Here is a 17,328-nt window from a genome sequence, read left to right as displayed (position 1 = left end):
CTTCCAGTCTCCTGGCCAACTATTTGCTATTGTTCTTGAGTTTATGTATATTCTTACTAAGAAATATTTCTCTTATCACACATAGTGAATGATTACTTGAACCACCTGAAGTTCTGCCTATAGGAGGATTTCTCCTCAGTGCTGTTTTTAGTGTTGCCCTGAATGCTACAATGTGAAGTGGCCCATTTTCGTTCTTACCACATGTTGAGCCAAACTATCTGTGATGGAAGTTTGTCCTGTTTTCCTCTTACTTAATCCAGCCAGATGTAAGAAGCCTCCATGTGAACATAGTTTTGACTCAAAGACAGGTGCCAGTACTCTAGAAATGTGTGGCTTGGGAGTCTAGGCCACCTAGCTCTGACCCTGTTCATGCCATCTTGGATGTGCCTTTTAGGTCTAACAATAAAATTAGTGTGCATATTCCTGATATTATGACTCTGTGGTTCTGATAAGATATAGTTCATGATGGGTTGCTCTGGTCAATTGTCTTTTTGTTGTCCCACAGATAGATATTCTTTCTCTACCAGGCCCCAGTAGCACATAAGGACTATTCTCCAAAAGGTGTTTACTTGCAGGGCCTTTTACCAGAACTTGCTTCATAAATCTAGGTATTTATATGTTATTCTCTTTTTGGAACCTGTCATACTTCTAATAACACTAGAGTTTGCTTGTTCATATGACTCAGGTGATAAGATTACCTTCACTGCTCTCTAAATAACAGAATTCTTTACGATCTGGGCCCATTCAAAGCTGGCAGCCTTGCAAATCATTTGGTAAATGAGGAAGTATGTTGCCTTCAAAGAAGGCTGCTCAGTGTTTTTTGTTTGTTTATTTCAGAGAAGTCTTAGAAAGTTATGGGCTTCCTTAGTGGCTCAGACAGTAAAGAATCCACCTGCAAGACAGGTGAACCAGGTTCAATTCCTGGATTGGAAAGATCTTCTGGAGAAGGGAATGGCTACCTACTCCAGTATACTTGCATAGAGAATTCCATGGACAGAGGAACTTGATTGGCTACAGTCCATGGGGTCGCAAAGAGTTAGACACGACCGAGTAACTGACACTTTCGCTTAGAATGGCATGCACCAGAGAGTCCTTCAAAACTCCCCTGGATGTTTTTTAGATGTTCTCACTGAGGCCTTGTCTCTCATTTCTTTCCTTTAGCCAATGGTTTTTGGTCTTGAGAACTGGCTCAGATCTGGAAACTAGGACTTTTATTGGGCAGTTGCCCCCAGCCCCTATTTCTTCATCCTTGATTTGTTTGATTGTATAATTAAGCAGCACTCTTCTGATGACCCAACTATCTTGCTCCTGAGAACACTATGGCCTGTTAATCATGTTTGTAGGTGTGCACATCCCTCATTTCCTCTGGCTGCCACTTTGAGCTTTGCATCAATGATCACTTTGCCTCAGATGGTCAGTTGCCACCACTGGGCTGTGGTCTTTTGGAAATCCTCATTATCCTGTAACTGCCTCTCCTGCCATCAGTTTTGATCTGCTAATGACAGCCATGACTGATCTTTTCAACCATGCTGATGCTTCACTCATCCCTTAGTATATTGGTAAATGGAGCATCTTTTGGGCTTTTCCATAGAAAATAGTTGGGTGGTGGGCTTCCAGCCTGAGGTAGTATAACTATTCGGGCATGCTCACGTCTTTGAACCATTTGATATCTCCTGCCACCATCCTTTGTGAGAGTTCTCATATTTTCACCTCATCTAATAATGAGCCATTTCTTTCCTCAAGCTTCCTAGAGCCATTCTAGAAGCTTATTAGTATTGACAAAAAATTAAATCTTGTATCAAAGGATGGTGATCCCATATCAATCAAGCATTGAGTTCTGCCCACCCTCTTTCATTTTGCACCCTTAGGGCTTTGTCCTCTACCTACTCTTTCAGCTTCAGCTCCCATCACTGTACTTTGGATAAATCTAGCTATTTTTTTCAGCATTGTGTCTCATTCCTCTCTTTTGAGACCCAGTTCTTCCCAACCAAATTATGTTGGCATTATTGATCTAGAGGAGAAACCCTGATAATATTCAAAGGTAGAGAGGGTATATGTTGCTTTGCAAGCCAAAAATCTCTACATAGTTCTTAAATAGGGGTAAACTGGGCTTTTAACTTGGAGGAGTGGCTACTCTTACAGGTCCAGAGAATTCAGGTTGGAGAGTTGAGTTTTTCAAGTACACCAACTTAGTTATTTCCATTTCAAGTCTAAGGCTCATACTCCATCCCAATGAGGGCACTGATCTTGGCATAGAACACTCACTAGTCAGCAAGTTCACTCTTTGGAGCTCTTGAGTACTGGATTGCTCTTACTGTATCAAACTTCCAGCTATAAGAGATAAGAATCTCTTTATATATTGCAGCTGCTTTATACTTTAAGTTGATCATTTAAATAAATAATGACCTTTGGCTTTTAGTTGTCTTTCTCCAAATGTATGATAAATTGTACCATCAGGGTATTCCATTCCAGTGTTATGCCATCCAAATTAATCACCAGTCAAAGTTTTAACCATTTCACTAATGTAGTATACCAAAGACTATACTTACTCCATCAGTAGGCAATCTGGCTTCTAAAGTCCCGTTGTCAAAATCTGTCTTAGTCCCACTCTGAATACTAACAGTCTTAAGTTCCCCACGAACAATGGTTCTAAGATGGAGACTAGAAATCAGTTTACTAAGAAATACTCTGGAACATCTCTGTAAGCGGTGAGGAGAGAAAATTGGACAGAGGGAGAAGTTGAACTGTGATGTAGTTGCAGCAAGGATTTGGCTAATCCTATAGGGAACTCTTGACTTTGGATGCCTGGATTGTCCCAAACTAGGGAAAGGGCCCATTAATTTGTTTCCCTACATCCCAAGATGTGAGCTGCTTCCCTGGAAGGAGTATGTGTTTGGTTAGGAGCTCCCTATAACTGAGAGAAACACTAAAAGAGGGGATTAGTTAGCTATGATTCACCAGTGTCCAGCACTCCCAGAAGCTTAAGGGAATGAATGCTTTATTTTTCAAGAAGGTTTGGGCAATATACCACAGCTTCCATTATATTTGATATGACATGAGCTTGGGCCTCTAAAAATAAGAATGTTTGAGGATTGCAAAAACCTTAAAATTGCTCTAGGGCAGGATGTGGGAGTGTTCAAGGAACAAGATAAATGAAAACATACAAAATGTTCAACACAAGATTTGAAATCCTGAGTTATTTTTTAATCTTCTTATTTAAGTGAAGACTATCTTTCATATCCTGCTTCCTTTGAGTAGGAAGATGAATTTTTCATTCTGAAAGAAAAGTTCCTTTTCTTCTTTGTTTTATGATGGGGTAATACATTCTGTCCTGATAACTACAAATGTTTGTATTTGACAATGGCTATAAAAGTGCATAGCGAAACTTAGAGTGTGATAGAAAGCAAGATAATATATATCATTATTACTTCCATGCAACAATCTTTCCATCCTGTGACCTTTTGGAAAATTGATGATGCCTAGGATTTTAAATTATAGGTGTAAATTATCTTCCTTTAAGAATTTACTCACACATCAGCTGAGACCTATCAAATAGTGAAACTTGGCATGTGAACTAGAGACTCAAAACTACTATTCTGGTGTGACTTTCTCCACTGAGAACATTCAAGTCACACTTGTTGACTAATCAAGGAGTATATAATATTTTAGGATTAAAGGGGAAATCAAAGTCAAAATGTTCTCCAAATGTCCAGTTAAGTTTTGCCAAAGAGAATTTCATAGAAAACAGGGCCTACAGAATGTTTTGTTTAAAAAGAAGTTTAATATCCCCAAAGAAACATGCTAATTTTGTTGCTTGGACCCTTCTGTTCACAGACACCAGTTTATTGTGGAACTTACTATCCATTAGAATTAGAGTTTCATGGGAACACAGTGAGATTTAATTATCTTAGATTCCTGCATGGTGTTATAGAAGCTGATGCTGCTCCTGGCTACAGAGTGCTGATTATGATTGTGGTAGCCAGACTCCAATAAGCCCCCAATTTTCTCCTTGCTCCTGGTATTTATATCCTGTGTAGTTTCCTTTTACTTTTTACAGGTCTGTGTGACTGGTAAAATTTGGCAGAATTGATGGTACTTTTGAGATTAGCTTATAAAAATGGTTGTCGCTTCTTTCTTGAAAGCACTGTCTCTTTTTCTCTCCCTGACCACTCATCTGTAGGCAGTCAGCTGTTGTGTCTTGAAGACACTAGGAAGCCAATGGATAGGCTCATATCATGAAGACCTGAAGTGATCAGAACTAGGGCCTGCCAAAAATAGTGGAGTGGAAGCAGATTTCTAGACTTTGTAAGTGTTTCATGATGTGTGAAAGTCGTATCATTATGCTATACTTAACATTTATAGAGAGCTGTATGTTATTTGTATCTCAATAAAACTGGAAATATATGTGTGTGTGTGTGTGTGTGTGTGTGTGTGTGTGAGTGAGCCAGTGAAAAGATATACTGGACCTGGAACTTTAGTGGCAATCACCACAGAGAAAAGAAAAGGGATTGTCAGGGTGAATGGACCTGTACAATAGACCTGACTTCAGACTTGGCCCCTCAAAGTAAATTATGATCAAGACATGCTGTCTGAATTAGAGAGTGGAATATGGAAGCAAGATTTTCTACTCAGGACACAACTTAAATGGGGGTGAACAACAGTGTTTTATTGAAAGGAATTCTTCTGTCAAGAAGCAAGCCTCAAGACAGTCTAATCCAGAGGAAGGGAAAGGTGAGCTAATCAGGTTGTCAAACCCTCTGACCAGATGTTTGAGATCCAGAGACTCAGGATGTTTTACAAGACTACTCTCTGTGTTGTAATAATAAGTTATAAGCGAAGATGCTTGTTAAGGTTTAGAGACGTGGTCTTGTCTTTGCCTGTGTATACACTGAGATTTTTTTCTTCTTTTGTTATCAAGTTGACAGAAATCCCAAATCAGTTTAAACAACAAAAGGGTTTGGTTGGCTTGCATAAATGAAAAGATAGAGAGCTAAATGCAAGCTTTTTTTAAAAAAAATTATGGTTCTGTGTACCTCTCCATGATTCTCTCTGTTCTACCTTCTTAAGAATGACAGCTTTGTCCTCCAGATGGATTTCTCATCCTGACAGAATTGCTCCAACATTTAAACCTGCATATTTTACCGTCTGGGACATAGGAGACTCTCCATGTACTGGAATCCACACTAGGAGTTCTGAAAATCACCCTGAATGCACCAACTTAGATCAGTTCCCACTTCTAATTCTATCACTATGGCAGAAGAATGAACTTCACAGATTAGATTAGCTTAAAATATTGTATTAGGTATCTACTGTTTTGTAACAAATTATTCTCAAATTAAGCAGCTTAAAATTCAATATTCAAAAAACTAAGATCACGGCATTAGGTCCCATCACTTCATGGCAAATAGATGGGGAAACAATGGAAATAGTGAGAGACTTTATTTTCTTGGGCTCGAAAATCACTGCAGTTGGTGACTGCAGACATGAAATTAAGACACTTGCTCCTTGGAAGAAAAGCTATGACCGATAAAGGCAGCATATTAAAAAGCAGCAACATTACTCTGCCGACAAAGGTCCATCTAGCCAAAGCTATGGTTTTTCCAGTAGTCATGTGTGGATGTGAGAGTTGGACCACAAAGAAAGCTGAGTGTCAAAGAACTTGATGCTTTCAAACTGTGGTGTTAGAGAAGACTCTTGAGAGTCCCTTGGACTGTAAGGAGATCAAACAAACCAATCCTAAAAGAAATCAGTCCTGAATATTCATTGGCAGGACTGATGCTAAAGCTGCAACTCCAAAACTGGCCACCTGATGCAAAAAGCTGACTCATTAGAAAAGACCCTGATGCTGAGAAAGATTGAAGGCAGGAAGAGAAGGGGGCAACAGAGGATGAGATGATTGGATGGTATCACTGACTCTATGGACCTGAGTTTGAGCAACCTCCAGGAGTTGGTGATGGACTGGGAGGTCTGGCATGCTGCAGTCCATGGAGGTCACAAAGAGTCAGATATGAGTGAGCAACTGAACTTAAGCAGCTTAAAACAGTAAACTTTTGTGTCCATGGATCAGGAACATTGAGTCAGCTTAGTTGGATGGTTCTGATTCAGGATTGGTCAGGGGTGCAGTCTCATCTGCAAGCACAAATGTATTTATATGTATATGTGTGTGTATGTGTTTTGAATATTTGCTGTTCAGTGGCCAGGTCATGTCCAACTCATTGTGAGCCCAAGGACTGCAGCATACCAGGCTTTTCTGTCCTTCACTATCTCCCAGTATCTGTTCAGTACAGTCACTCAGTCATATCCAACTCTTTGCGACCCCATGGACTGCAGCACACTAGACTTCCCTGTCCATCACCAACTCCTGGAGCTTACTCAAACTCGTGTCCATCGAGTTGGTGATTCCATCCAACCATCTCATCCTCTGTCGTCCCCTTCTTCTCTCACCTTCAGTCTTTCCCAGAATCTGGGTATTTTCCAATAAGTCAAGTCTTCGCATCAGGTGGCCAAAGTATAGGAGTTTCAACTTCAGCATCAGTCCTTCCAATGAAAATTCAGGACTGATTTCCTTTAGGAGGGACTGGTTGGATCTCCTTGCAGTCCAAGGGACTCTCAAGAGTCTTCTCCAACACCACAGTTCAAAAGCATCAATTCGTTGGCGCTCAACTTTCTCTATAGTCTAACTCCCATATCCATACATGACTACTGGAAAAACCATAGCATTGACTAGACGGCAAAGTTTAGATTTGCAAAACCATAGCTTTGACTTTGTTGGCAAAGTAATGTCTCCGCTTTTAATATGCTGTCTAGGTTGGTCATAGCTTTTTTTTCCTAGGAGCAAGCATCTTTTAATTTCATGGCTGTGGTCACCATCTGCAATGATTTTGAAGCCCAAGAAAATAAAGTCACTCATTGTTTCCATTGTTTCTTCATCTATTTTCCATGAAGTTGTGGGATTGGATGCCATGATCTTAGTTTTTTTTTTTTAATTTTGAGTTTTAAACCAACTTTTTCACTCTCATCTTTCACTTTCATCAAGAGGCTCTTTAGTTCTTCACTTTCTGCCATAAGAGTGGTGTCATCTGCGTAACTGAGGTTACTGATATTTCTCCTGGTGATCTTGATTCCAACTTGTGATTCATCCAGCTCAGAATTTGCATGATATACTCTGCATATAAGTTAAATAACCAGGGTGACAATACACAGCCTTGACCTACTCCTTTCCTGATTTGCAACCAGTCTGTTGTTCCATGTCCAGTTCTAACTGTTGCTCCTTGACCTGCATACAGATTTCTCAGGAGGTAGGTAAAGTGATCTGATATTCCCATCTCTTTAAGTATTTTCCACAGTTTGTTGTGGTCCACAGAGTCAAAGGTTTTGATGTAGTCAGTGAAGCAGAAGTAGATGTTTTTCTGGAACTCCTTATCCAGCAAATGTTGGGAGTTTGATCTCAGGTTTCTCTGTCTTTTCAAAACCCAGCTCAACCATAAAAAGAATGAAATTTTACCATTGGTGTCAAGAGTGATGGACCTCGATAGTTTTATACTAAAAGAGTACTCCTGGCTGTTTCAATTTTGGAGTAAATTATCCTAGCCTTTTTTAAACAAGACTGTATATTTACTTTACAAAAATGAGCCTTTACTATTGGACTTCCCTGGTGGCTCAGAGGTTAAAGCGTTTGCCTCCAATGCCGGAGAGCTGGGTTCAATCCCTGGGTCAGGAAGATCCCCTGGAGAAGGAAATGGCAATCCACTCCTGTATTCTTGCCTTGAGAATCCCATGGACGGAGAAGTCCATGAGGTCTCAAAGAGTCGGACACGACTGAGCGACTTCACCTCACCTCACTATTTATTAATTGGCTTTTTGTCATTTAAAATATATCTTGAATATCTTTCCATGTCAAAAGAATATAAATATGTTAATTTGTTTATTGAGTTCAATGTAATAAAAATCATTCTGTTATTTATTTCTTCTATCTTTAGGAAAAACAGTGACTCACCCTCCTTATGATAAACAAAATCTTATGACAGAATGGATGGGAAAATGACTAAACCAGCTTTGGCTTTGTCAAGACTTGCTAGAGGGAAGTACTAATACTATTTTTCCTTGCTCAAATAAAAGTAGGTGTGGGTAAGTGAAACCTGTGAAGCTTCTGTGAACTGAGTCAGAATTAGCACAAAGTTTCAAGACAACTTTTATACTCTGAGAAAACCTGAAGCATAGAGATGGCGTGCTGAATCTTTCACTCTAAATGGTGGCATTCTCTGTATGAAGGTCATGGTAACATAGTGGACAGAGGATCAAACAGGCCCTCAGAAATCTGGTTTCTGTATCTGGGGCTGTCACTTGCACTTCTAGAATGTCGGAAGAGTCTCTTTTCATTTCCCATGTCTGTTAGAGGTGTTCTAGCTCTGCTAGTTTATGAGTCTTTAAGGTTTGTTTAAAAGATGTGGACTTTTTTTCTTTTAAAAACATGTGGAAAGTCAAATTTTGCTTCTTCAAGTATTTTTATTTAATTTGAAAGTTCCTCCTTTCACTTGCATAAAGACAGAAGAAATATGAAATTTCTTCAATTTATGCTTTATTTTTAGCAGACTACTTTTCAATTTTTAGTTTTTATTATATCTTACTATAAGATATTATGTATAATTCCCTATGCTATAAAGTAGGACCTTCTTTTTATCTGTTTTACATGTTATAGTTTGTATCTGCTAATCTAAAATTCCCGATTTACCCCTCCTCATCTTTTCTCTTTGGTAACCTTGTTTTCTATGTCTGTGAGTCTTATTCTGTTTTATAAATATGTTCAGACTGAGAAAGACAAACAACAAATGATACATTTATATGTGGAATCTAAAAAATTTATACAAATGAACTTAATTATCTCTTAGAAAAGTTTAAGACTGCTGTATATGGCCGTTCAAGCTGTGAGCTGCATATCTGTAAGGATGTAATTCACATGGACTATGATCTGAATGATGAGCTAGACTTGTGTAATGTGCAACCTGCCTAAATTTCTAGTGTGTCTATGGATGTTCTCATGATCATTGAACTTCTAATATAGGCAACCAGGTAGATATGAATAGGTCATATGTGTGTGAGGGTTACATTATTCACAATGTTTTTTTGTTGTTGTTCAGTCACTAAGTTGTGTCTGGCTCTTTGCAACCCCATGGACTGTAGCACTCCAGGCTCCCCTGTCCTCTACTGTCTCCTGTGGTTTGCTCAAACTCATGTGCATTGAGTTGGTGATGCTATCTAACCATCTCATCTTCCGCCACCCCCTTCTCCAAAAGCCTTCAATCTTTCCAACATCTAGGTCTTTTCCAATGAGTCAGCTCTTTGCATCAGTTGGCTAAAGTATTGGAGCTTCAGCTTTAGCGTCAGTCCTTCCAATGAATATCCAGGTATGATTTTTAGGATTGGTTGGCTTGACCTCCTTGCAGTCCAAGGGATTCTCAAGAGTCTTCTTCAGTACCACTATTCAAAAGCATCAGTTCTTTGGTGCTTAGCTTTTTTATGGTTCAATTCTCACATGTGTACTTGACAACTGGAAAAATTATAGCTTTGACTATATAGACTTTTGTTGGCAAAGTGATGCCTCTGCTCTTTAATATGCTGTCTAGATTATTCATAATAATTTTTAAAATATACACTCTGACACCAGTATTGACTTTCCTGCTGTTCTACCCCTCCAAACTCTACACTTTACAGGTTCAATATCATTCTAGGATTTAAGAACAAGTATGGCTTCCCTGGTAGCCCAGCTGATAAAGAATCCATCTGCAATGCAGGAGATCCAGGTTCAATTCCTGGGTCAGAAAGATCCCCTGGAGAAAGGATAGGCTACCCACTCTAGTATTCTTTGGCTTCCTTGGTGACTTGCCTGGTAAAGAATCTGCCTGCAATGTGGCAGACCTAGGTTCAGTTCCTGAGTTGGGAAGATCACCTGGAGGAGGAGGGCATGGCAACCCACTCCAGTATTCTTGCCTGGAGAATCCAAGGGACAGAGGAACTTGGTGGGCTACAGTCTATGGGGTTGCAAAGAGTCATACATGACAGTGACTAGGCACAGTGCAGCACATGTTCCTAATAGGAAGAAACCTTTTAAATCTTAGGATAATATTTCGGGCTAGGAGAACAGACTCAGGCTCTCTGATGTTCTTAGTTTGCCCAATAAAGCCTGCTCTTCTAATTACATTCTTGCTTTGTTCCTTGGGACCTGATTTACTTGCTACTTTCTTTCTTCCAGTGGAAGGTAAGTTCTATGAAGGTGGGTGTTTTTGTCTGCTTTGTTCACTCAGATTATCACAGGCTAGAACAAGAGTTTGAAGTCAGTACATACAAAATAAATTATTGATTTGAATTACTGGATGCATGCATGTGTGCTTAGTCCTGTCTGATTCTTTGTGACCTCATGGACCATAGCCCACCAGGCTCCTCTGTTCATGGGATTTTTCAAGAATACTGGAATGGGTTGCCATTTCCTACTGCAAGGGATCTTCCTGACCCAGAGATCGAACCCACATATCCTGCATCTCCTGCACAGCAGGCAGATTCTTTACTGCTGAGCCATCAGGGAAGCCCCTAATTAATGGATAGAACCCTGGATTATCTTGTCCAGGTCAACTGGCAGCAGGGATTTTGCCAACTTCTAAACCTGAGTTCTAAGTCAGGCACCCAGACATCCACCCTCACACTTTCTGCCATTCTTGATTCTGCATGTTTCTAGACCCCAGACTCTGATAGTGGAGCCTACGTGCATGCTGCTCCAGGTAGTTGAACATCTGCTGAACTAAACTGCTCCCTGTCAATGGCCAACATGATTTTTTTTTTCTGACTTATGCCTTCCGAGCTGTTTACCTTGTTATCTCTGAGGGCTTAGTCTGGCCCTGAGCACCTACTGTAATGTAAAGCATGTCTCATCTCTGGGTCCTAGGCCTCCTCAATTCTTCCCAGCCTTCCTCATTTCCTACTTAGCTCACACCTTGGCAGGACTTACTATACTTGAAGTCTGATTATTGTTAGATTTTAATTTTGACAGCATTTGAAGTTATTTCCATGCCCTCCCCTCAACCTAAAGAATTGAGTGAAGTCACTCAGTCGTGGCCAATTCTTTGCAGCTCCATGGACTGTAGCCTACCAGGCTCCTCTGTCCATGGGACTTTCCAGGCAAGAGTACTGGAGTGGGTTGCCATTTCCTTCTCCAGGGGATCTTCCTGACCCAGGGATCGAACCCAGGTCTCAATTGCAGGCAGATGCTTTATGGTCGGAGCCACCAGGGAAACATTACAAAAAGAAACAGGGTTTACTTTCAACCAAAGGGCTTATCACCAGATCTTTTCAGAATGGACATCCAGCTCTTTCATGTTCCCTGAACCTTGGGCCAGCTAGTAACATCCTCTGAACCTCAGTTTCCTCAAAAGCAAGTGGGAATTAAAGAGCTTACTTTTGTGAAAGGGCATAACATGACCTTTGACACCTAACAATTACATGCAAGTTACTCTCTATTCCTTTTTTTTTTTTTTAACTTTTCTTAAAATATTTTTTTTTTTGATGTGGACCATTTTTAAAGTTTCTATTGAATTTATTACAATACTTCCTCTGTTGTTTATGTTTTGGTTTTTTGGCCAAGAAGTGTGTGGGATCTTAGCTTCCCAACCAGGAATCATACCCCCACCCTCTTCATTGGAAGGTGAAGTTTTAACCGCTGGACCACCAGGGAAGTCTCTCTATTCCTTTTCTTAATTAGAAACACGATGAAGGCTTGGGATTTGGCAAAGGCCAGCCTTAGGTATTAAGGTCTTCCAAATGTAGCTGACTTGTTTCTGGTCTGTGGATATGATGCTTGCCAGAGCCTGCTTCTCAGGATTCTATTTCCTAACTATTGGCATTAGCCTTTGACTGCTCCCCTCTGGTATTTCTGTCTGCCTCTCATTCCTTATTGTATATGCTGAATCTCTGTCCATTTCTCAAAATGCAGCCCTTTTGTTTTGTCTGCCTCCAGTCTCTGACATCACCAGCCCGACTCTCTGTTCCCTTGTCTGGTTTAGGAAATTAAATTTAAAATAAGACTTTTATGTAGCTAAGAACTCCCTTCCTTTCCTCTCCTTGCTTTGAAAATGAGCCTGAAGGTAATGACATAATTTAAAATAATGAATATACATCTGAACTGGTGCTGAAACTTGAGTCCCTCAGAGCCTTGTCCATTGAGTGATTCGCTTTGCTCCCCGATCCTCATTCATAACTTAGCTCCATCTCAAGGGTGTCACTGAGACTATTAGCTGGCAAATTCTTACTTCATACCTATGACAGCAGAAACACTTTATTAATGATTCCATAAACCATACAGGCAAAGAACATATTGTATTTTCAGGAGTGACTCATTTATGAAAAAGAAATATGTTCCGTGATTCCTAGTCTGCTTGGCAAGCTTGAGTAGAGAAACTTTGACTTTTAGCTATGTTTTTAACGGAAGTCTTAAGAGACTCTTCTGTTTTGAAACTTCTTAAGTACGAGGAGTATATAAGTATCAAATATAGCTGTAACTCATGGTATTTAATGTACATTGCCCCAAGTAATGCTCTTATGTTCAAAGTAGATTGTGAGCTCCTAGAAAACATTCTCTTAGTCATCTGTTTGTTGTTCAATAACTCACACAATGCTCAGGCAACATTTTTTTTTTATGAATAAATTTCTCAGAACAGGTCAATGACGTAGAAAATCTATGACTAGTTCTTCAGCACCAATCAGTGACAAAGAAAGTATAAGACAGTTCAGAATACACCCATACTTTTATAAATATTAGGCAATCAGAGTATTGTTTTCATACTTTGGTTAGGGATCTAAGAAACCCATATATATAGTTACCCTGCAATTAAAAAATCTTGTCTTACTTATTAAGGAACTCCTGACTCCCCTTTTCTTTCACTTTTGTTAAGGAGAAACTTCCCAAGGGTCCCCTTGGATGTTTCTTCTCTCTTATGGGTGATGGCAGTAAGAAAAGGGATTTTAGGCAGGAGAGTTTGAACTTGTTCGTTTGTATCTTTTGTAATCATAGAACTCAGACACAGAAAAGTTCTATCGAGTTAAAAATGCAGGTAAAAACCTCCAGATACCGAGAATCTATATTGATCTACCATGTGATAGCTGGGACCATCCATCCCTGGAAGCAACAATGAGTTTCTCCATTTTCTTTCTAACACTGAAAATAGCCTGTGTGTGTGTGTGTGTGTGTGTGTGTGTGTGTGTGTGTGTGTGTGTGTGTAGTAGTAGTAGTAGTAGTAGTAGTAGTAGTAGTAGTAGTAGTTTCCCCTGAGGTGGAATCAGATCCTTAATGCCTGTAGGGCCAAACTTGTAAGTTCTCAGCAAGTTCCATGAATTGTTTTAGAGCTGAAAAAGTTCACAGCTCTGAAGGAGGCCGCTGAAAGGAATAGCATGTTGACTGTTTACTTTCTTCTTCTCCTGGTCTTTCTAATATCACAAAGCACTCTATTTCCTATCTCTCTGCAGGACTGGACTCGCTGTTGGCCATCTATTTGAAAAAAAATCCTCTCGTGGTTGAACAGAATATGTGCAGCACATGGAGGTCAGCATGTAAGATTCTTGAGCTCTCACCCATATCTAGACACCAACTTATCTACCTAGATCCAGGTACATCACTTGTTAGACTTCATTTTTCAGTTGAAACTATTTTTAAAAAATTCAGCAATACCAGAAAAGAGTTAGAAAAGAGTTTTTTTATTGTTGTCTTTTTTAAAAGACTGAAGGCTACAATACCTAAAAGAAGATTTTATAAAGTTTATACACACTATATGCTGCATTTTAATACTAGATTTGCTATAATTTAAGCATTTTTAATAAGAATATAACTAAAGATTAATTAGAGTTAACATTGTATATGGTATCTTCAGATTAAAAGTAGCAGAATAGGAAACAGTTAAATAAGTTTAAGTGGCATTACAGATTTATATCTAAGCCATGTTTCTTTATTAAAAGGGGTGTATGTTTACAAAACTTTCAAAGACCTCTTGTGTGTTATTGTGAATTACTCTATTTCTGTTTTTCTCCTTCCTGTGTCTCCCCCTATCATTTTTATACATTCAGAATGAGTGTTCAAACTTCAGTTCAGTGAAACACACTTTAAGGTAAATGGTAAGTAGTCATACCTTTTCCGTTCACATATAATTCTCTAAGGTCAAATAAATGGTGTTTGCTTGAAAACTTAACTGACAGCATTTTTGCAAATGTTAACTGACTAAGGGGATTTAGGCTGTGTTATTCTGTTTTAAAGACTTAGCATTTAATTTTGTTTCAACCCCTGCATTCTTTGGAATGTCAGGATTATGAGTATAGCCTCATTAGATATCTGAGTTAGGTCATACTGGAAAAAACCCTTGGCCATGCAGGAGCTCAGGAAAGGGAGACCCACATGAAGCAAGGAAGAGAAAATGCTTCAGATATGAATGGGACTTCTAAAGGAAGAATCCAGTTTGTTTTGTGTTGTGGCCCATTTACATTTAAGAGATTTAGACTTTTCTATTTAAAGAGGATGACAGAAAAGAACACAGTGTAATGGTGCTACTTAAAATTATGGACATTAATTGAGCCAAATGATCTTTCACGCACTTATTAATTATTTATCTCTTTATTCAGCATTTAGTTGATTCCCTTCAAGCACCTACTCTCTACCTAACAAGGTATTTGTGAGTTAATCCAAAAACAAGTGCCTCATGTGTTTTCTAGTTTTAGTCGATTCACCTTTTTCAACTTAAATGTTACTTTCTTCTGGTTCTGTTTGTTCTCTAAACCTTGTCCATTATTCACTCTTGCTTGAGATTAGCTTTTCCTTTTACAAAATCCTTGATTGGTTACCTAGTTACAAATTTATGTCTCTGTTGTCTCAGTATTTTGTTTCAGGTTTTCACATCTGCAGCAGTAAACCCAGTAACCACTTCCTTCACTTCATCAAGTCTCACAAGCTATTCTCACTTACTGTTTTTACTGACAGGTCCTGCTTGACATAGTTTAGAACTGAGGAGACATTAAGTTTGGCTGATTGAGGCACAGTTTGCAAACTAATCCACATCACTGCCTTCAGAATAAATTTTACTGAAATCATCTCTTACAGATTTACTTATTACTAAGAATTTAGCTCCCTGTTCTATTGCACTGATTACGTTCTACTCCAAAGCTCTGAAACCTCATCTCTCTTCCTGTTGGAGATGTGTGTGTGTGTGTATATATATATGTATGTGTGTGTGTGTACGTATGTGTATCTTACATATTGATATGAGTGTGCTCCTCATAAAGTTTGGGAATCAAAACTCTGCATGTGAGATCAACTTTAAGATTATTGGATATATTTCTGCCTGTTATATGTTATCTAGTCATAAGGCTTTTATTTATTTTAGGAATGTGAAAGGTTAGAGAATTAAATAAAATTTTGGTTTAATTCAAAAAGTATAGGTAGGATAAACTGATCCCAAAATTGAAAAAGACTTAGTCTCTAACACTGAGGGCTCAGAACTCAGTGGGAAAGATATACAAATACATAAATATAAGTCAGGCTAAAAAGTGTTACAGGGCTTCCCTAATAGCTCAGTCAGTAAAAAATCTGCCTGCAATGCAGGAGACCCGGGTCCAATTCCTGGGTAGGGAAGATTCCCTGGAGAAGGAAATAGCAATCTACTCCAGCATTCTTGCCTGGAAAATTCCATGGACAGTGGAGCCTGGTGGGCTACAGTTCATGGGGTCACAAGAGTTGGACACAACTTAGCGACTAAACCACATAAAGTGTTACAAGAGAAAAAGAAAAATATCTACCATAGTATTATATAGCAGGAAAAGATTAACCAAGAGGATCTCAAAACGTTATCAGAAAATGAAAGCATATATATGCTTATGTGTAGGCAGAGAAAACAATTTAAGCAAAGAAATGGATGATTTGCCAACTTCTTTTATTCATTTATTCCTCCAGTGCTTATTACTGGTCTAATGCTAGCTGGCATCAGAGAGGTGGAAGGAATGTCTTTGCTGATAAGGAGCTCTTGACCTGGTATGGAGGAGAGATTAAAAGGCAAGTTATCTATGACAGTGATTTCCCAGAAACTCCAGGGGATATTTTAAGAAATTATGATTCCTGTAAATCACAATCTCTCTGGGTGTCTGCTTTTTGGTAACAACTATGCAGGTGATTCAGATGAGCAAAGTTTTGGAGTCAACCAGCTATGAAATAATGAAACCTGAGTCTAGAAGGAGGCAGAGGGAATTAGTTAAGTGGTGAGGAGAGGGGAAGCGCAAGGATCTTCCAGGTAGAGGGAAGAGCATTTTCCAGATCTTGGAGAGATAGTTATTGGTTCAAAAGAACATGCCTGCACCTAAGAAGTCATAACAGGTGAACCTAGAGAAGCAGAGAAGTGTCAAATTGAGAGAGCTCTTGCGTGCCATTCTAAACAATTTGTATTTTATCCACAGAGTGAAGAGAATCTTTAAAAGGGTAGTGGAGAGCAATGTGGTAGAGGAGGCACAAGGAATTACTGCTAATGTATTTGATTCTGAAAGCTTTTTTTTCACTAATGTTTGAATTTTGTAGTTAAACATTTCACTAAAATGGAGGAGTCACATGATTGATCTTCTCTCATAAGAATTTCCATTCTTGGGCTCCACTTTGGGCTTTATTACTTTTAGTTAGTTTCATCTCTGTGTGTCAATTTAGCTAAGCAGACTTCAGTTGGTCCATGGTTAAGTAAATAAAATCACACCTAATACCAATGTTTTGCTATTCTGTTTAAAGCCTCCTTAGACATGCAAGTAAATTATTGTTATTAGTTTGGATCTACATTAATACAAATTATTACAAATTAATACAAATTAATACAATTATTAATGTAATTAATAATCATGATATGCTAAGTGAAAGTGAAGTCACTCAGTCATGTCCGACTCTTTCCGACCCTATGGACTGTAACCTGCCAGGCTCCTCCATCCATGGGATTTTCCAGGCACGAATACTGGAGTGGGTTGCCATTTTCTTCTCCAGGGGATTTTCCCAACCCAGGAATCGAACTCAGGTCTTCTGCATTGTGGGCAGACTTTTTAGCCTCTGAGTCACAAGGGAATCCCAATATGCTAAAATATGTGTATTCTAATTAGTGATCTCTGATCACAAAACAATTCAATAAAATTAAATTCTTAAGCACTTGCTATAAGCAAGATATCTGTGCAATACTGTAGGTGATAAGAGGATGAGGTTCTCATTCTAATCATGTGTTTCTTTATCCATAAACGTATAATAGAACTACCTCTTGCACTTGTTGGGAGAATGTAAAA

This window comes from Capricornis sumatraensis, chromosome 1, assembly GCF_032405125.1.
Source record: "Capricornis sumatraensis isolate serow.1 chromosome 1, serow.2, whole genome shotgun sequence".
Taxonomy (NCBI): Eukaryota; Metazoa; Chordata; class Mammalia; order Artiodactyla; family Bovidae; genus Capricornis; species Capricornis sumatraensis.
The sequence above is the reverse complement of the archived record's forward strand: the minus strand, read 5'-3'. Positions refer to the sequence as shown.